Source organism: Cricetulus griseus, chromosome X (genome assembly GCF_003668045.3).
Source record: "Cricetulus griseus strain 17A/GY chromosome X, alternate assembly CriGri-PICRH-1.0, whole genome shotgun sequence".
NCBI classification, from domain to species: Eukaryota; Metazoa; Chordata; class Mammalia; order Rodentia; family Cricetidae; genus Cricetulus; species Cricetulus griseus.
The window spans coordinates 8,526,509-8,549,622 of record NC_048604.1 but is presented as its reverse complement, the minus strand read 5'-3'; positions in this window follow the sequence as shown (position 1 = coordinate 8,549,622).

The window sequence follows — 23,114 nt, the reverse complement described above, 5'->3', positions numbered from 1 at the left end:
AAGACTGTAAACCTTGAAGGTCATATCAAAACTTTTGGATTGAGAAAAAACACCCTTATTCATGGCCTATTTCTAGATTGAACAGAAATTCAAATATATTGTAAACCTTTCTTTTAAGTTTTGACTATCTGCACTTTGTGAATCATTTTTATGTCGTAAATTTCTATCACTAAAAATGAAAATGCCTCAGTTTTTACCCAAGATTATATCCAGCAGCTTTTTCTTGCTCTGTGATTTTAGAATGATACATTTCCTAGGAATGACTTGTTGAATGAGGAATGCACTTGAGGGAAAGAAGAAAGGCCAGAGGGGAATGGCAGAGCAATTTAAATATTCTGTAGCTTTTTGTAAGCTCCCACTATAAAGCAATGATCTCACAATTTCCTCATTCTGTTGTAGGCACATGATAGATTTCATAATTCTAAATTTTCTTACAAAAACTGTAGAGCAAAGGATACTAAATGAATTCTGTGTTGATGTGAATGGTAAGAATGCTTCCCCTGCAAGGCCACCTCTGTGAATACACTGAAAGGATAGTACAGAAACACTTCTGCCATGGAGATGAGTAGAAAGAGCAGATCCATCTGAGCCCACTGTACTGTGATCCATGGATCATCACGAAGACTTCAAGACTAACAAAACCTTAGTGGTCATTAATAATTCAGTCACCATCCTAATTCAGAAATTGCTTTTTCAAAGTGGTTGCACATTGATATAAAGGTTTTATCACTTTTCTAAGTGATGAGAGTCACTGATTTTGTTTGTTTTCTGAGGCATCAGGTGTCCATAACAATTTGGAATAACTTACATCCTAATAATGCTTATAAGAGCAGAACTCAATTGCTAAACCCAAAGCAATCAAGGTAAGTGGTATGATTTATACTAGTACTATACTGGGGAATTAAAGTTTGGATAAGTTTGGAAAGAAGGAAATAAATTGTTGCAAATAAAACCTCATAATCATGTTTAAATTACATGTGTTGAATATTGTTTGTATCATTTATATTTTACCCACATTTTGATTACAAGTCATTTCTGAAGAAGCTATTTATCAATTATAAAATCCTGCAATTTTTGTGGCTAGAGTAATTTCATCAGTTATTCATACATGGTATTTATTGACTTGTTCTGTTTAAATGGGTCTAGGCAAAAGACAATACAGCTTTAATATTTATCATTGGATATTTTGTTATTAGTGATGGTTATTTTCATTTATCTTTGGTCATTGAAGAAAAGCATTTCAAACGTTCAGTAAGTATGACTTGGCCTGAAGTAAGATCACATTAAATTATCATACACATATATTCTGACACAGATAACTTAAACTAGGTACATATATAAAGATTTGTGATAAAGCATATATTAAAAATCCTTAAAATATTGATAATATTGTGGTCACATTTTCATATTCACTTTACACATAAAGATGAATCATTTGAAAGCAAAAATGAACATCTCAGTATGGGAATGTTTTTATAAATATTTATCATAATTCAAAGGGCACTTGCTGGGATTTCGAGGTTTTTATACCCTGGAACAAAGAATTGGTACAAAGACAAGTGAAGAGTAATAGATATGGAGACTTTTTTGTTGAAAGAGAAAGGTAGAAGTGGGTTTAAGAGCTGAGATACGTATGAGGCTTAAAAGTCCTGCTGTGTCATATTCTTGATAGGTCAATTACTCATCACCTACATTTTCTGATATTTGGAGATCATGTACACTTTTACTTACATGTTATTTTGTAGCCTGTGGTCAGAGAAGTGACCCGAGCAGGGTTTTAGTCTTCCTCTACCATTGTCTTCTTTTATGTCAACAGTTATACCACTTTTCCATGTACTGGACTCCTGGTCTCTTGCCAAAAGAAGACATACAGATATATTAGAAAATCTAAGACAAACGTTTTGCTGGAGTAAACAGTTTTCTCCATGGTGGGAAAATATGGGCATAATCTAAAGGGTCTAGAAATTACAAGTGGCATCTTAGTAACCTTCATAAGTAGGTTATTAAGATGTAAATTTACTAGGGGTAAGAAAAAGGAAGAGGAAGATGAGGGGAGAAAGGAAGGAAGGAAGAAATAATGAAAGTGAGAGAGAAAGAAAGAGAAATGAAGAAAGAAAGAAGGAAGGAAGGAAGGAAGGAAGGAAGGAAGGAAAGAAAGAAAGAAAGAAAGAAAGAAAAGAAAGAAAGAAAGAAAGAAAGAAAGAAAGAAAGAAAGAAAGAAAGAGGGGAGGGAGGGAGGGAGGAAGGAAAGAAGGAAGGAAGGAAGGAAGGAAGGAAGGAAGGAAGGAAGGAAGGAAGGAAGGAAGGAAGGAATAAAATCGAGAAGCTTTAGGTGAGAATACAATTCCTTAGCTTTTCTAGCAGCAACACGATCCGAATCATGCTCCTCGGTCCCTAGTTTCTTCCTCTATGAGGAAACTGTGTCTGAATCCTTCAAAGTCTATACAAATTACTGAATCACTCTCCGTCTCTTAATTCTGCTTCCTCTCTCCTTTATTTTTTAATATCTTACACACTCATGCAGTTCTAGTTTCATCTCTGTTGCTGTGATAAAATTCCATTACAGAAAACAACTTAAGGGAGAGATCATTTTAGCTAACAATTCCAGATTAAACGCCCTCATATAAGTGAAGTAAATGTATTAGGAACTTCAAGTAGCTAGTCATATCATATCACCTACAGTCAACAACAGTGAGAAATGAATGCATGCATGTTCGGTCCGCTCATTTTTGTACACTTACATACTTCATCACTTAGTCCATTATGGTGGTTTGAATGAGAACAGCTCCTATAGATTCATAGATTTTGAAGACTTCAACTTCACTAGGTGCAGCTGGTTTGGAAGTATTAGGAGGCATGACCAATTTGAAGGAGGTATGAAACAGGGGTTACAAAGTGCAGGCCATTCCCAGTTAATGCCCCCTACCTTGTGCTTCTGGATCAAGATGTAATATTTTGGATATTGCTCCTGTGCCATGTCTGCTTGCCTACTCCCGTGTTCCCTGACATAATAGATAAGCACTCTGTCTAAAATGTAAGACTCCTCTGGTAGTGGATCAGCATTTATTCCTACTACATGAATGGACTTTGGGAACCCATTCCACATAGAGGGATGTTCCCTCAGCCTAGACACACAGGGGAAGATCTAGGCCCTCCTCCAAATGACAGACTTTGAGGATCCCCCATGGAAGGCCTCACCCTCCGTGGGGAGCAGAAAGGGGATGGGATGGGGGATTAGTGGGGGGTAGTGGAGAGGGGAGGGGGAGGGAACTGAGATTGACATGTAAATTAACCTTGTTAATAATTTAAATAAAAAAGGAAAAAGAAGAATCAGCAAAGAAAAAAAAATGTAAGTCCCAAGTAAACATTTTTGTTCTACAAGTTAACTTGGATGTGGTGTCTTATGACAACATAAAAATAATTAAGACACCCATGACACGTTGCCTTGCACACTCAGGGTAGGCTTTCCTAATTCAATAACCACAATTAAGAAAACTCCTCAAAGACATGCAGCCATGCCTACATAATCTAAGCAATCGTTCACTGAAAAGGACCTCCCAACCAATTTAAATTGTGATGAGTTAATAACTAAAACTAACACTCATACATACTTCTACCACTCCAGTCTCTATTCTTACTATGAGACACACTATTTTCTGCATTTCCTTGTTAACACACTTAAATGTACAAATAATCGAGAATACTCAACTCAATATTCTTAATTATAACAGGAAAGTATTTTATTGTGAAAATACCCATATTCACTGGTTCTGGGGGTCTGGGTGTATACATCTTTGAAAGGCTAGCATCCTGTCTGCCACAGTCTTTGTATGTCTGGAAGACCTAGATAACTTTATAGTTGAAGATGTATGTCTTTAAAATACATGGTTTTCACAAGTAAAAAAGTTATAATATTTACTATATACTTATCTCAGAACATTTTACAAAGACAAATGTTATGAGAAATGTGTTTAGTGATGGTTGTGTGATGGAGAAAGTACTTCTGTGTATGTTTATCTTATTGATTGTTAAATAAAATACTGTTTGGCCAATGAGACAGCAAGTTACACAGGATTAGGAGTCAAAGAGGATTCTGGGAAATGTAGTAGAGAAGTGGTGATCCAGGCAGGAAGTGACATAGCAAGGAGACTCATATTTAAGCGAAGGAGAAACAGCAAGGGTCCCTTTTCCCCCTTGCTCCTCCAGCAGCACAATGTGATCCACTGGCAAGGAGGTACGCCAATAAGGCATCCGATAAGATAAGTCTTATAAAATATATAGATTTATGATAATTAAGACTGAGCTAGCAGATGAGGAATCCTAGTCATTGGCCAAGCAGCTTTGAACCTAATACCAGTTTCTGTGTATTCATTTGGGCCTAACTTGGGCGGGCTACTGGCATAAAGCACACACGTAGCAGTGGGGCTCAGGTGGCTTTTGGCGGAAAGTTTTATCGTAACAGTTGTGCTCTACTAAAAATGTTTAAATTAGAAATTCTAATAAAATGTTATAAGGTCATTCTGTCATTTGTTTGCCTATAAGAAAACACAGTTTTCACAGGCTTTTAAAAAATAGGCTTAATTATGCTGTTCACATCACCCACTTTATATTCTCTTTGCACTGTTTGTACAACTTTGACATATAATAGAGGGAATCGTGTGTTCAGTACATATAGATTTAAAATATGAAGATACCAATTTCTATTACTCTTTGAATGATAATCTTCCTGGCAGTTTCCTTTCTAAATATGCAAATGATATATTTTAATGTTCAACTGGTCTCTATGCATTATATTTGCACCACATGGTTTTCATAGATAACTGTAGTCTAATTGGCTTAAATAAGGAAACTGACACAAATATGCAAATATAGTCAGAATAGAAAATATTTCTATTGTAACTCTTTTCTGCACTATTGATTGAAATATAACTGCTTAAAAATAATCCTTTGGAGCTAGTCAATTTGAGTAATTTATAATTACATACACTCTCAATGTTTACATTCATTGTCTCTCAATAAAACTGCTGTTAAGGACAAAATTCCAAGCAATGACATAGAACTTCAGCCTAATTTTAGATTACATTCTTGGTAAAGTTGTTATTTTTAAAGAAATCATTTCATAATTGTAGACCAAATTTTCTCTTCTTTTATGCAGTCTTTTTTCTTTCTTTTTTTTTTTTTTTTGCAGAAAGCCAAATGCAGTTGCATTAATTAGGATCTCTAGCTAATTTTATCTCTATGTTCTTTGCCATTAATTTTTTTTCTTTCTGAGCTTCAACAACATGTTCCTATTAAATATGAGGTGGACCATGTCATCAGTGAGCATACTTTCATTTGAAGTATTGCCAGTACAGCATTCTGGTGTTCCTTCCCATTTTCTCAAAATTACTATAATATGCTGTTTTATTATTCTTTGCTTTCACAGCATTAAAAAAGACTCATGAAATGTGAGCCACCCCTATTTTTGGCTCTAAAGTCTCCTGTTCACTGTGAAGTATACCTATTTTATTTTAAAAAATTGCTTGATACTAACCTCAAATTCTAATTTTTGCTCTCTCTCTCTCCAGTGAAAAATAAAAAAAAATTGAGAAATACATTTCTTCATTCATGTTCCACTCCAAATTACATAGTACAAGGCCAGAGATGCAACTGCAACATAATTTAGTGCTTATTGGCTGTCTTGTACAATCACAGTATAATGAAAAATAATGCATCCTACCAGCCAAATTTCCAAAAATATATTTAATCTCTGACTACTGTAGTTATACTGGGGATATATCCTTGGGTCACTGAGATATTATTGAAAACCAATTTTCTAGTAAGCAGCTAATTGACATGTTCATAATTATGCAATCATTAGATTTTCTCCAGAATTTAAAAATTGAAAATTACAGCAGATAAAGTTTTACTGGCTGTTCTTATTTTTCAGGTTGATGAACATGCAAAGCCATCTTCAAAGCACCTACTATCTTAATTTGAAAGAATCCTCCACTGAATAATAGTTTATAATAGGTAGGTGGATTTTGACTTCACTTAAAATTGATTCAGCAATACAGCACAAAGATAAGTAATTTAGTAAAATAAATTATTTGAATTAATTTCTTTAATGTTTTAGTGATGCTACAAGAATATGATAACATGGTCTTGATAATATTAATTGGTTGCAATGATTATGAATTGTCAAAATATCGAGAGAGCAGATTATTCCCACTATTAAGTTCTGGATGGTTTTTCATTTTGAGAAAAGTAAAGTGTATTTTTATTGAAGTGATAAATCAGCCAATTATTTTCTCCTACCAAAGTATCCCTTCTTAAACAAGAATACTGAAAATATTTATAAAAACTTGGATTTCTTTTTATGTTGTACTTGGATAACTGTCAATATTAAGATGGGACTTTTTCTATAACCTATTTATTCATTTGTTGATATGACATTATGCCCCCATAACTCATAAATGATTATATGCTCATGGAGATATGTACATACAGATGTTGATATATGTCTGATGAACTGGTTGAGAATCAGACAAGCTAAATTAATATTATTTGACATAGAAACCAGATGGAGGAGTAGGCAAAGGTTTTGTGTAGTGACCCTACATATAGGGGACAATTTTTTTGCCAAGATGCACTTTGATTTCTCACTAGGGAATCTTATTCAGTTCTACAACCTCATGTGCCAGCTGAGCCATGCCCATCTGTGACTTACCTTCAAGCCAAGACTCACTTGTGTTTACTATCCTAAAAAAAATCATACAGATTTAATATTCTTCTGTAATATGTTTTCACACTGAGTTTGTTCATTGGCAGTATTATTTGTACTACCTTTCATTAAGAAAACATAACTACAATGGCATCTGATATTTAGCATTAAATATTTTGCATTAATTCAGGAGGTATGCCATACATGATCTGTTTCTGTTCACAAATATGACATATAAAGACCCCCATGCAGTCCATAGCTAATTGGTATAAATTATAAACTTGTTTACAAGCAATTGAAATGAACAAACATAGAAATTAGAAATTAATGTAAATTACATGCTGTATCATAACGCAGTTTAATAGTTGTGGAAATAATTTTCTGGTCCAACATAAGTATTTCTGAGACATCTAGTACATTTTCAATATTTATAGAAATATTACAGATTACCAGATTGATTTATAGGACACATTATTTTTGATGTTTGTTATTATTATTATTATTATCATCATCACCATCATCATCATGGAAACCACATAAACAGATACTATTAACCAAATCCTAAGAAGGGAGGTGAATCACCCATTTGTAACACTAGTGACCAATATATTGTATTGACCCCTTCCAAAGCTATACTATCATGAAGTTCAACAGTACTACCAGATTAATGAATATTCCTTAATCAAGAGAATGCAAATCGCTATAAGCCTTAACTAACAAATAATGCTATAATTCAAATAAAAATTATGAGGTATTTTCAATTCATTATTGTAAATATTGGTTAAATTTAAAGTGTAATGTGGTTACCAGGTGAGAATGTATCTAAATATTGCCAAAACTATTTAGTCCAGTAACTTCCAAACAAGCAGAAAATTCTAGGTAGTAAATTGATGTAGTTTACATAAAAACATATTTAGCTAATGTCTTGTTTCTTACTAGGAATTGTGTTTTTTGTGAGTATGCATATGTATGTGTTCGTGTCTGTAAGAACATGCATGTGTGGTGTGTATGTTTGTATGTATGTGAGCATGTGTAAATAGACGCAAGGGGTCAATGCTAGATGTGGTCCTCAATTGTTCTCCAACTTATTTTGAAGCACTGTCTCTTCCTAAACTCAGAGCTCACCAATTAAACTAGAAATATGCCTCAACAGCCCCTACACAAATGTACCCCACAACATGCAGCTTTTTACATGGTTATATTGAGATAAAACTCAGGTCCTCACACTTATTCAGAAAGTGTTTTACTGACTGATCCATCTTTTTAGTCCCAAGGATGTGTTTATGTTAAGATATTTATTTGACTATATCAATATTTGCTTAAAATTTTCAATTTAAGCTAATATTCTTTCTCTGCATGTATCCCCTATATCCTGTTTCATTAATAAGAAAATGTCAGAAACTATTATTTCAAGGTTATTTTAATAATACTTTTAATGACCCTTATGATGTCACATTATATCATTTATGTTCCAACCAGAAATATGTGTTACCAAAGATAGCTTTTCTATTTTTAAAAAATAATGTGGTTAGTAACTCACACAGACATTAATTGTTAGGTCATGATCATGGTATGTAATTAAGGAGGACACTAAACAAAAGATTTTGTCAGTGAAGAGGAAAGCATGATTAATTTTGATGTACTAACTACAGAGCACTTGACAGAAGCCACATTTGAACTGAACTTTACATCATGACTCAATTCATTCATAGTAAAGGGAGTGTCTGAGGAAATTGTATTAATTACATTTTTTATTTGTTTCTTCTGTATAGTGCAATCTGGGATCATACTCAACACTTTGTTACTCATCTTTTGTATTCTTGGATTCTCTCTTAATCATGTACTTTACTCATGCCAGGGCAGTTATTTGACAGCTAGAATAGACTTTGTACCTCACAGAACAGCAAAATTATTTATCCTACTCTTTCTTAGCATGCTTACCCCATTCTCTTCTTTCCTACATAAAGCATAAAAATGATTCTTACCTACATTTTCCCTCTGAGGCGGTTTGAATGAGAATGACCCCCATAGGCTCATATATTTAAATGCATGGTCCCTAGTTAGTAGAACTGTTTGAGAAGGATTAGGGAGTGTGGCCTTACTGGAGGAGGTGTGGCCTTGTAGGAAGAGGTTTGTCACAGATGGAGGAAGTTGGGGTGGACTTTGAGGTTTCGAAAAGCTTATGCCAGGCCCAGTCTTGCTTAGCCTGTGTATGCATGCATGTGGATTAGGTTGTAAGTTCTCAGCAACATGCCTCTATGTCTGCCTCCCACCATATTTCATGCCATGATGATCATGGACTAACTCTCTGTAACTTTAAGGAAGCCCCCAAATTTAATGCTGTCTTTAACTTGTCTTGGTCATGGTGTGTCTTCACACCATTGGAACAGTAATGAAGACACCTTGACCCCTCTTCATTTTGATTGACAAGGGCATGTTACTCACATGTCCTGTATGATGTAACACACCTATTTCAGGAAAATGTTAGTAAAACTGCTCCTTTAAAAACAGTCACATTTGTGGGTCCTACCATACTTAACTAAAACAATCCTCTGCACATTTCAAGCAGAATTAATATGAATAAAAACTGAGATGTGACATTGTACAGTCCACTCATTAAATGGTTACAGAGTGAGATAAGGAGAAAATTATTGTTTGAGAACCAATTGAGAAAAATTAGATTGAGAAAATAGGAGATAAATCTAATTATTTTATTGATATATAACTTTGAAATCTGGTAAAGGGGAAATAATAGAACAAATAGTTTATAGCCCTGCTTTCAAGATTAAATATAATGAGAAAAAAACAGAACTCACAGTGTGAGAAAACATTCTCATATATGTTAAATTGGAATCTGAATGTGGGCTCTTAGAATTTGTTTTCATCCTGATCCCTTTTATGTATGTGTTAGAACATCCAAATGCAAAAATTTTGTTCTATGGCTAACCTAAAGCAAACATCTGGTACCTATTAATTATGTGAGAATTTCTGAACATCATCACATGTTCATCTACATGCTGAACTATTCCAGACACATTGAATTTCTGCTTTATAGAACAGACATTTGTTACATCTTTGAAAATAGCTCTTAATCTTCTGTACCTTGTTCAATTTATTCCAGCAACACAGACTTCTTGCACTCTTCTAAGACATCAAGTATATACTTATGTCAAGTAATTAAACAGAATATAATCAGACTGAAATTGGAATCCAGTTTTAGTCAATATGAAAAATATTATTTATTACTTCGCCATACTACCAGTGGTGATTGTAATTCACTATGCATTATTTATACTTACACTTTCTCACTATATTTATAGTTCTGTCTAATATATTTACGCATACACTGACCTGTCTCCATGTCTTGTGCTTAAATATTCTGTAACTCCATTAACAGTAACTTCATTATTCCAGATGATTCAGTTTCTCTCTCATTCTGCATCCAAATCTACCAGCAGGCCCTATGGTCTTGAATGGCAAAACATCTCCACAATGTCACAATTTCATGCCAACCCAGCTGCTGCCACACTTTGGGTGTTCTTCTCCATCATTCTGGTTTCTTCCTTTTAGACAAGGTCTCTTACTGAACTTGGGACTAGTATGTGGCCACAAAATCTCAATGGCCCTCCTGTCTCTACCCCCATAGACCTAGAGTTTCCAGTTGCTAATACACAAATTTTTATACATATGCAGGAATTGGAATTTAGGTCTTCATGCTTGTAAAACACTCTTACACACTGAATCACTTCCCAAAGTTGACATTTTTTTCTAATTTTGTCACTATTTAATCTACTTTTCACATAGAACTCTCCTATTAACATACAAGGCAAACTGTGGCATTTCATGGTAAAATTCTCCTATGGTTCCATATATAACCAGTGTTTATTCGCTACATCTTATCAATTTTGTTTACTTTCTCTTATTCTCAATTAGTACGCTAGCAACATCAACTATTCTAAAGTGACTCGCAGTGTCTATTTTTCCTTGCATTGCCCATTGGCATCGCTTGACTCAATTTGTAATTGTCTCCCTCTTTGACACATTATCTTCATTTTGATTTCAGAATATCTTCATTTCAATTCACACCAATTTTTCTTCTGTCTGCTGTGTTAGCTCATTTACTTCTCTTCAAAGTTTTAATGAAATAGTATTTCAAGGCTGAGTCTTAAGTTTTTGTTTCAGTTATTAGTATGGTAGTATATTTCAATCTCATGTATCTAAGTATAATCTTTATGTTTATGATTATCAAATTCATATTTCTCATCTTCATCTTCCTATAAACTCCAGATGCTCAACTACTTACTTACCATATTTACCCAGATGCATCATGACTAACATGCTTTTATGAGGCAGTGTTTCCTATTTAAATCTTTGATAGCCTGGAAATTACTACATATCATAGGTGAGCCTCCAATTAATCTGAATACACTTGCCTTAGCCGCCATTCTAAACTGTTAAAAATATAAGCATGAGTCACCGACTATGGATAACAGGCAACTTTCACAAAATACTATAGCACTAAAATGTTTCTTTCCTTTGTTAAATCTACTATTCAGATCTTTTCACAAAATATGCCCAGAATTCTATGATTTCTCAGCTCCTCTATTTCCATGTACTGATTTCTAGAAACTATTTACACTCATCAATGTATCATTAGGCTACTAAACTGGTTTCATTAATGTCTTCTCCAACTGTTATGAGTATATCAATACACAACCTGAGTGATTCTCTTAATGTATAAATTATAAAATATCTTTATCTTGCTCAAAAGTACAAATTGGAAACTAGAGAGATAGGAAACTCAGCACACAAGAACACTGGCTGCTCTTCCAAAACAATAGGGTTTGATTCCCAGTATCCAAATGACAGCTCACAATAAACTGTAAATACACTTCCAGGAGATCATCTGACCTTGGCAGGCACCAAAATATATGAATAGACATGCACCCAAGTAAAAATTAACATATATTTATATAACATAATAAAATTTAAAACAAAGCCAGTTATTTTTTTTTATATATATTTGTATCTCACCCTAAATATACTACAAACCATGCATTGTCCCTCACTGGCCCCCTTACTGCTTTTCCATTATTTACACACTCTATGTCTACTCAAACACTTGTTGAATTTGTCACAGGTTCGTTGCCCTACTGCTTAATCCTGGAACATGTCATAACTCTTCATCAATGTTTGTATAGTTTACTCTCCTGGGAATGTTTTTCCCTTCCATGCATTACAGATGTGAGCTTTCAATTCTTTCAGATCTGGGTTTTGATATCATAAGTTCAATAAAAAACATTCCTATGCAACTTGAGCAAATGAGGCAGCTTAATGTGTTACGATAAATCTTTCTGCCAAAAGCCACCTGAGCCCCACTGCCACGTGTGAGCTTTACGACAGATGCCTGCCCAAGTTAGGCCCAAATGAATACACAGAAACTGGTATTAGGTTCAAAGCTGCTTGGCCAATGACTAGGATTCCTCATCTGCTAGCTCAGTCTTAATTATCATAAATCTATATATTTTATAAGACTTATCTTATCAGATGCCTTATTGGCGTCCCTCCTTTCTGGTGGATCACATTGTGCTGCTGGAGGAGGAGCAAGGGGAAAAAAGGGACCCTTCCTGTTTCTCCTTCGCTTAAATATGAGTCTCCTTGCTATGTCACTTCCTGCCTGGATCACCACTTCTCTACTACATTTCCCAGAATCCTCTTTGACTCCTAGTCCCATCTAACTTGCTGTCTCATTGACCAGACAGTATTTTATTTAACAATAAGATAAACATACACAGTACATTCCCCATCATCTCCTCTTTTCTGTCTAAATAAAAGAAGGATAACTTACTTTTTCTGAACAACTTTATCATGAAAATAAAATAGAAAACAATAAATACAAAGTTAAAGTGATTCTTTACTATTTTAACCTAGGTATTAGATAACAAAAAAAATTATACATATCCTTGGCCATATCTCTGTTATCCTTGGTTTTAAACATATTGTCATTCATTAATATGTTGTTTTAGTCAGTATTCTATTGCTGTGAAGAGACACTATGACCAATGTGACTCCTATAAAACATAGCCTTCACTTGGGGTTGGCTTTCCATTTCAGAGGTTTAGTCCATTGTCATCATAGTAGTAAGCATGGGAGCACATAGGCAAAAGTGGTGTTAGAGAAGTATCTGAGAATTCTGCATCCTGATCTTCTGGCCAAGAGAGAGACTCAAAGCTCACTGTCATTGAAACACTTGTTCCACACCTCTTAGTCAAATAGCGAGCTTTTGAGAGGCCATTGTTACTCAAAATAACACATTGTGTACTGTTTTATTCCATAAAGTAACAGAAAAATTAAAAAATTGTAATCACAGCTCATCATATAGAAACTGTAATAGCTTCACAAAACTAGCCTGTCAAAAAGGTACAATATGACTTAGGTGATTGAGTAGTTGGAAGTGCAGAAAACAAGTGAAGACTTTTTCTTGGTTAACCTTACAAAGACTACTCTAGAAAACTATGGAGAACCATTAATTTATCATAATACTTCATTGTAATAAGTAAAAAGGAAAGTATATTCAGAAAAACTGAATTCATATCAGACAGATTGTATCAAATGGATTCCAGATTTGAGCTATATAAAAACAATTTTAATGACTCTATTACTAGGGGAATATCAAATTATTTCTTATATAATTCAGAATAATTTGCATAGTGATCTATTTGTAGTCTTAATGTACTAAGAACTATACAACTCAATTAATGTTCCTAAGATATAAATTGTTAAAATTAAGATCTCCCTGTTAATGTTGTTATTAACTAAAAAAGAATTGCCCCACTAAATTAGTTTGCTAAGAAGAAAAAGGGAACTTCTATATAAATCAACAAACGAGGTTTATTATCATTCTATTTATTTTAGCATCAAACAAAACTGTTAGTGTGGGACTTTGATACTATCATACAAGAAGAAAAAAATAGAACTGCTAGTTTCCAAACACCCATTCATCCTTTAATATTTTTATACATAATCATCCTTTTAAGGTCAGGAAACAATAAAAATAAAACAATGTAGTGTATGTTGGAAATCTTCTGATTAAATGGAAATATCCTTTGACTTTAGGGCAACTCTGATTACAATTAGGATTCTAGACAGATTCAAGTTTGAGCCATAGAAGAACACCATATAAATCGTACTTATGTACATGCTCAGAAAGATAAAATATAAAGATATTACTCAATTCTGTATAAACATATGCTTGATTATGGAACTCAGTGAACTTACAAAAAGTGAAAACTGTTGTTTGAATATAAACATCAAAATTTCCTGGAAAAAATGACTTGAAATTGAAGTGAAGATTTTCTAAAAGGAAAATGACCCGAACTTTGGAAAGTTCTCTCTGTGGTCCCAGAATTCACCAGTAATTTATAGAATTATGTGATATGCATTTAGAATTTTTAAAATTACTCCAAAGTGTTTGCTTTATTTTTTAAATTTAACTCCATCCACAAAGGATCAGAGTAAATACTCAATTAAAAAATACATGTAGTGACAAATGACAAAATATACAATCAGATGAGAGTTTAGAGATCATAGAGAGAGGGGAGAGAAATAATTGTCTGGAATAAGTGAGGCTAATGTTCTGGGGATATAATAATTACCACAGTTGAAAATTTCATCTTACTTACTGACAGACAAAGGAACAACTTCAACAATGACAAAATAACCAAGAAGAAAGACAAAGCAGAAGGCCATAGTACTGTCATGGCATATTCTACTAATTTCATGCATGCACAAAGATACACATATGTTTATACATGTATATGTACATAGAAATTGGAATTAATATATAAACAGAGTACAAACTTTACTTTGTAACAACTAGTTTGATTTCATATGGAAGTATCTTTTATCTATGTATCTATCTGCATGCCTATGATATATTTTATGGTGGAATATAAGAACTCAACATATAAAAAGTCATTGTTTCATGGTTTACCATATTTCAAAGGAGAGGCTATAGAATAGATAGCTATTTGGAATAGGCCAAAGCTATTCCCTGGGTGTTAAAGGATACATGCTTAACCTGGCCTTCTCCTCAGATCATCCTCCCCTACCCAGACTGATAGATAATTTATGCTAAGACCAAAGATTTGTTGTCACCAAATTCTGCTTTTATGTGAGCATATTTTCCAAAGAACAGATAAACATTCTATTTTAAAAACACAAAGATATGGACATTTAACAAGTGTTTCTACCCTCACTTTTTCACTCCGTTCTGAGTCATGGAGTATGTAGATGTCAAAAATGATAAAATAATGCCAGTCTTTTGAGTTAATTTACTTGAGGATTTCAAATGAAAATTGTTTTAAAGTAATTTATTTGGTTCATAGAGCCAAAATTAGTAGTGTCCTGGTTCATACATAAACATATGTATAATAGACTGTAGGATATGCATTCATGTGTTTGATATATAGACATAAATAGAATTAAATGTACTAAAAAGTTTAAAGCTTTACATGTGTATTTATTTGGTTTGTAGATGTCAATATAAGTGTGAGGTATTCATGTGCATTAAATATGTGTGTGTGTGTGTGTGTGTGTGTACTATTATATATGTTTTCAAACTTTCTACAATGATCATGGAAGTCCTTTATAATCAGAAATGAAATGTCTTACAGATTTACTGTAACTTTCAGCCATCTGTTTATATTTTGTTGCTGTCATTTCATAAAGTTTGATACAAATTACAGAAAGACTTCTTAGTGAACTCCTACATTTTTTTAGCCATTAGAGAAGTATCAATACTGATTTACTGCAGACATGGATAAATTAAGAATGTTTTATAGAGTGTGTGGGGGTGTTAGATAAAACAAAGCAAACTAGTAAGTTGGAACTAGGCTTTCTACTTTCTGGATATTATCTATAACAATACAGGTTGGCAGTAGGCTGGATAAAATTAGCTTGTGGACTGGAGGACAGAAACTTTAAATGACTTTATAAATGTGAATATGCATTTGATAGATGGGAATTTGAATGAACCTTATTATGGCATAAAGTGAAGTAGAAAATAGTAATAACAGGCCAGGCATTGGAGGCACACGCCTTTAATCCCAGCACTCGGGAGGCAGAGCAGGCAGATCTCTGTGAGTTCAAGGCCAGCCTGGTCTCCAGAGCAAGTGCCAGAATAGGGTCCAAAGCTACATAGAGAAACCCTCTCTCGAAAAACCAAAAAAAAGAAAGAAAATAGTAATAACACAATAATATATAAATGCTAAAAGTTTGTGATAAGGTCTGGAACACAAACAATAGTATTAAGTAGTAGACTTGGATTTATTCTCCTAGTAAATTATCACACAATCACACATCTTCACTCACTCATTCTATCTCATTTATCACATGAATATGCTTTGACCATATCAAAGCTGTGAATATACTTCAGAGTAAAAAAGTATCATTTTGTTCTTCTTTGTAGTGGGTAGTATTCATCAAATACTGAAATATTTTATGTTTACAAAACCTGTAGAAGCTGGTTATGATGACACATGTCTGTGATCCTGGCATTCTGGATACTGAATCAGAAGTACTGCCACAAATTTGAGGCCAGCTAGGTCTATATAGCCAACATTGACTTCATGGTGATTGTTGTGTTTAAAAAGAAAAGAAAAAGAAGGAAAAGTAGAAAAAATTTGTAGAAGAATCTAGAACAAAGGATTTTCAAACACTTTGATGATATAACTGAGCTAGGAGAAAGAAAGGTGTTTTAGAAACATATCTTTCTCCAAATACTACTTCTTTTCCTCCTGCTAGTATTATCCTAGTGAAGTCCTAACAAAACAAAGATGTTTTAATGTTCATCTGGAATCCAGTGAAATGTGTCCCATCTATGGCTGACCTTTCATAGCCACTTAGTCTTAGCACTTTGAATACTTATGAATCTCTGTGAAACCATTACCCATCACAATAAGAACCTTCTCTGCCAAAGGTTGACTGCAGCACAAATTTAAGAGCTAATTTGTCATGAGCACTTAGAATAACAACATCAATAGTTTCTCCCCTGCACCTATGACTTCCTTTGCTATAGGCTTTGACTACGTTCCTGGTCCCAGACATGAATTTCTCCAGATAGAACAGGCTTCAAGTCTAATCAGGAGAGTAGCTGGTTAGCACATAAACAGAAGTATCAGTGGGCACAAATTTCCTGGCATGTTGGTATTACAATATGCATAGTCCATCACTGGGTAAGGCCATTAATGTAGTTTCTACCCCAGCAACCAGCATAGCACCTTCAACCACTGTAAAAGCTATCCAATAGGGAGGGAATTTTGTTTTCAGTTCAAGTTCTGTTTATTTATGCCCTTCAACCAAAATATATGATGTCTTCAGCAGTAGGTCTTGTCATCTACTTATGGTAAGCAGTCAAGATCACTGGCTGTTTTATTTATCTCTAGAGTCTTCCTGAAAGGTATCCTGTGCCTAGCACTGAAATTTCAATCATAGATAAAATTATTAGCCAAATATGAAGAAAAGGTTATAACAAAAGCAAATGGAATACTGAAATCAACCACAATATTCTTTCTTATATAGTTGTTTGGGATACATTTATTTTGCAGCCAATTTTGAATGTAAACTAAGGCATACTTTGCTGATGTATGTTGAGTATGAGACTGAAATATGTTCTTGTACTCATGAAGTATCAGACAATGCAACTTTGAAGCATTATTCTTTAATGAAAGGAATGCAAGGTCTGGTCTCAGACAGAGCCCAATCTGAGTTATTATCTCAGATGCTTCTTGTGGCCTTACATAAATTACTCTCCATCTATCAGCATATCTTTTAATCTGTGAAGAAGGTGTAACTAATGCATTCCTCAGACACATTGTGAGTAATTGAGCTTAAAATCCCCAATCTTAGACTTTAGAAAATAGCATCTATAGCTGAGTATAACCCTGAAACCAACATTTGTGTGTATATATTGCTGTGATTCATTTAAGAGCATTATTCAAACTTTATAACTAACAATAGTATTTTTAATTAACCAGATGAAAACCCCTTACTGTATTTCAAACATGATGAGGGATGATTGGAGATCCCTCACTCCTTACAGTGAGTGAAAGCATTCCTTTCTTTGGGAAGCTAATGCAAAATAATGAGAAATTACTCTTCAGAGCTAAGTATTTAAATTGACTTAAATGCCTTTCAGAAGCCTCAAACCTTATTCATTTTTCAAATGAGTATCTTAACATTATAATGCTACTGCACTTCATTGCAGATGCTGCTTTGGTTATTAGAAAAACATGCTGTGTACAGCTAGCTTGTTCTTAGCATTCATCCCAAATTTTTCAGGATCATGTGAGATTTTTAAAAAGTCATGTTTACTTTTTCCATAGGTATTATTGTTACTAGAAAACTTTTTGGATAAATTAAATACAAAAACTGAGGCCAGAGTAATACAAACAATTCTTAGTTATATAGCAAGATGTAACTATATTAGAAAGCAGGGCACAGATATAAAGCATGTATTTTTTCTAACATCTAGAAAATTGAATGAAGTTGGGGTGAGAAAGAATCTTTTCATTTATTAATCTCTGGATCCCTACCACTTCCAATGTGTCATTCATAAAATAAATGTGTTTCCGTAATAAACTGAGTACTATAACTAAATAAGTCAAACGTACCCACAATCTTCACTGAGCTTATAGCCTATAGAAATCAATAACAACAGTAAAACTTTTATTCATGTACTTATTTATTTTACTAAAGTACAATGCTGAAATTCTGATCAATGACATACAAAAGGCTAAGAGAAAGGATAAGGGCAAACAAATAAAATTAGGAAATTAGCATGTATTTGTTGGAAGCCAAATCTCAGGGCTGGGCATGAGATCCTAGGCCTTGGCAGGCAACATAGTTAACCTTTACATAGCAGCTCCTTAGAACCTCAGCTCAAGAAAAGAAACAACCTGACCCAGTCCTCCACCCACAGGCTCAGTCACCTAAGCAACCCTCCCTGGACCTCAAAGTCATAAACTCTTTACCCTGCCAAACATCCTCTTTGTGGCTTCCTAATAGCCTTCCTATACCAACACCTGGTGCACAAACAACCCATTCAGCCCCTCCCCATATCCTGACTATATAAGCTAGCCTGAGAAAAGTAAAGTTTGCCACTTGCTCAGAATCCTGTCTTGTGGTCGTTCTTTCTGCGTCTCTTGTCCCCATTCCCTATCCCTGACTCTCTTGCCCCAGGTTGATGTCCTGCAGGTCGGGACAACTGGCGCCCAACGTGCGGCTGGATAGAGCTGGGGATCTGAGAACTTCAGTGCTCATTAGAGGGACAGGCCTGTCCATGCAATGAGGCGGCCACCACAAGGTCGATTGTGAGCCTCAGTTGGAGGAAGACCCAGCAGCCCGCCCAGCGCTTGGGACTTTCAGTTCATGAACACCACCTATGTGGAAAAGGTGAGTAATGGGAAAAGCGTTTAGCAAGGAAGATTTCTTTCTTTCTGGGATCACAGAATCCCTCAAGATGCAGGGAACTTGGGTTAAGAAAAACAATTGATAAAATTAGCAAGGAAGATTTGTATCTTTCTGGGATCAAAGAATCCCTCAAGGCTCAAGAAACTCAGGTTAAAAAGAAAGAAACAAACAAAAACGTTCTTCCTCTTTATGGGGGATCTTTGTCCATGGTTCCCCCAGGAAGGAACCATTAATGAAAAGAAATGGGCTAGAGTTGGCAACTGCCTCCAAGAGTTGATCATCTGACAACATGGCAGACCAGATGGGTTCATAAGACATGAAATGCAGCAGTACAGTGTGGGACATGGACAGGTTAGGGAAGGGTCACTAGTGAGAAGCCCATGTCAGGTTGGTTTGAAAAGTAAAAGAAAAAAAAAAAAAGCTTCACACAATCTTTTTAATGCTATTATGTTTGAAGCTGCCAGTGCTTCTTTGTTTCTGCACCTGGCTTGTGGATCCATGGCGAGTTTGTCCACTATTACAGTGGCCAATGGTGGGGGAGAGTTCAACATTCTCCTTGTCAATTCCTGGGGAATGCTGGGATGTTGCAAGTGAGGTCATGGAGTTAGAGAGGTTAAGGTCGACAATGATACTAAGCTGGCTCTGCAACGCAGGAGGCTAAGGAGATGTGGATGTCAGGAGGGGTTCCTATTATGAGACTTTGGGCCGGAAAAAATCCCTGTCCAAAACGCCACTCTTGGCATTTCTACTTTTGCTTTTTGCATAAGCCAGAAATGTTTTTAGTAGTTTCTTTTCTTCTCTTTTTCCAAAAGGAATGGTGATGTAACTCTAATATAATGCTTAGGAATAGAGTACACATGGGGGCTGCAAGTGAGACCTGGCAAAGAATTGAGCTGTGTAGCTAACACCTCTGGATCTGTAGTTATGCGCAGCGGCCTTTCTGAAAGCTTTGTGGGACATTTATTAAGTGCTGGAATTTCCACGTCAGTAATTATTTCTGCTGCTGCAGTTTCTGGTTCTACAGCAAGCACAGTGTTTTCAATATTGTTATGTTGTGACGTAACTTCAATGTCAGGAGAAGATGGCTGTATGTCTCAACACATGCTGACTGTCCTGTGTCTCTGACACTGCTGTCCAATATCCCGATCAACCTATTCTATGCTCCCCTGAAAATGACCTTAATGACACCAACTCAACATTTGGCTTGGCTGGCTTCCCTCATATGGGAAAATAACCTCCTGTTACTCCTTTTTGCTCCCTTCTACCCATTCCTACTGCTTCCCCATGGTTAATGACCCTCCTCCCTTCCCTCCTTGGACCTTTGGTAGGGCTCCTCTTATTATTTTCCTTTGGCCCTTGAGCCTTTAATCGACTTGTGGCCTTTGTCAAGCAACAAGTGGACTCTGCCACTCAGCCTGTCCTGGTCCAATACTAACCCACTTCCCCACGGCCAGCTTCAGAGGTGCAGACCTGGATGGTACTGCAAGGAGACCTTGTCTTCTGAGGAATATGCCTGTGTGCAATGGGGTCGATGTCCTTAAGCTTCCCCACCCCCACAAAAGGCATCCATGTGGGGAGCCACAGCCCCAAGATGGCGCTTGGCTGGATGCCAGGGAGACCGAGCTTAGCTGTAAACAAGCCTTATTTGGAAGTGCTTAGTGGATCTGGTGTGCCTCCTCCAGCTGTGACCTATCCGGGATCTCCAGGTGGCATGAGCTAATTAGGTAATGAGCTTGCTTTTAAGGGCTTGCCAGGGGGCTGGGATATATAGAAGAAGCATAGAGTAGAAGCAGAGAGAGAAGCTGAGGTAGAAGTAGAAGGGGAAACTAATGTACAAGGTTCCTGAATAAACTGCTTGAAGAAGAGTCGTGGTCGTGTTTTTCTTGCTGGTCAAGATAGAAGCGACACATCCGGACAGTCCTGCCTTTCAGATGGCTCCAAGAAGCCATCCCCGAGGTCAGAGAAAAATGTCGTTTATAAAATCCACATAGATTCTTCAATTAGGGGCCAGGCCTCTTTTCCCCTCTGCTGAAAAATTTGGCCACTTCTTTTTATACAAGGAAGGGGGATGTATTATTCAAATATTAAAGTTTTTTTTTAAAATTTTTAAACTTTTTCTTTCTTTAATTGAAAATAGACTTTTTCATACAATTTATTATGATCTGTTTCCCATCACCCAACAGCCATGAGATTCCCCCACTCTTCTTTCCCATTAGAATCCTAAGCCTTTCTATCTCTTATTAGGAAACAGATATTTAAATAATAAAAATAAATACAAAATGAAAATAGGACAAGAAAGAAAAAACCAAAGAAACAAACAAACAAAACAAAAAGAAGAAAAGGGCCCAGAGGAAAAGCATGAACCACATTTGTAGATATAGAGACACACATATCAGTTCACATAAAAATCACCTCAAAACACAAAATGAGAAGCCATGCTATATACAAAAAGTATCTGTAAGGTATTTTGTTTTTTGTTTTTGTTTTTGTTTTTAAATCCCTGTCAACACCTTATGAGACAAAGAACCTCCAAACTCTAAAGTTTCATTGAATTCATTTTCTGTTGGCCATCTACTCCTGTACATGTCTGCCCTGGATGGGGTCCCAGAGCTAAGAGAAGTGGATACAAGATCACATCCATAGCCCAGAAGTTATGTCCAATTGATAACAACTCACAAATGAAGTATCAGTCCTCTCCAATGGATTCTCCCTTGAGTTACAAACCACTTTTAAGTTTAAAAAATTCAATAGCTACTCTCTCCAGGAAAATAATTCTCATGATGACATCCAAATTATATAACAAAAGTAACTATTTAAACACATTATTCATAAAATCATGATCTTATTATATTGATTCCAAAGAACTTCATAACTAGGCTGTGAATTCATCCTATAATATTTATTACCAAAATAGAAAGAGTATCCTCTTATTTTAGCATTTTGAGTGTTTATAGTAACCAGGCTTTGATCTGTGAAGGTCTAACCACTAGGGGACTCTTTGGGACACAGTTGTTGCAAAAGCTATATATAGTCAACATAAAGACTACATAGAATCTAGATTTTTGTCTTATTCCTAGAATGGTGTTAGGAAGAGTTATGTCTGGTTGGTAAGATGTAAAACTGGATGGTAGAAGAACCTTATTAGAGTCTTTAAAACAGTCAGAAGAGACTGTGTAAGAAATAAATAGAGAATAACTACTTCAACAGTTGGACTACAACATTGAAAAATGGAGTGATTTGCATAGAATGTAAGGTTTTAAGGAATGTTTATATTGAAAATTTTGAGTCAACTATCAGGCTAATGAGTTTTCATTTGTGGTTAAAAATAGGAGTGTCTGAAGGAAATCTAAGTGGAAGATGGAGTCTTTTAAAAGTAGGCAACCATGCAATACAGTATATAGAAGCAAAAGAGAGTGAGAAGTCTGAGCTAAAATGTGTACCTGCCATATTCATACAAATTTAATGAATTTGTAAATTATCCAGATGAAATGTAAAATCAGCTGTAGGAAATGGCAAATTGGAGCATGGAAACAAGTAAGGTCTACCCCTCCCCCCAAAAAGATTCATAGCAAAAAAATCTGAGATGCACAGTGTTCCTGGTTAGCAAAGAAGAACAAAAGCACAGGCAAACTGGAATGGTCTTTTGGAGGCTTGTCAATATTTGGATTTAAGATCTTGATGAAGATACAGGTAGAAAGTGTTAAAATTTGATACCATGCTGAAACCAATCAATGTTGGAAGACACTGACAAAAACAATTTTCACATACTTTAGAGAGGTAGAAGTTGACAATAAATACTAAAAATCGGTGAACAGCATTCTTGCGTGCTGTGATTATGTGGGACAGTTTCAGCTTAGTTAACTGGATTCTGTAGATATGGAAAAGGGAGTAAAATGTGACTCAAATGCATTGAGGGTGGAATTTTTCTCAGGTATGTGAC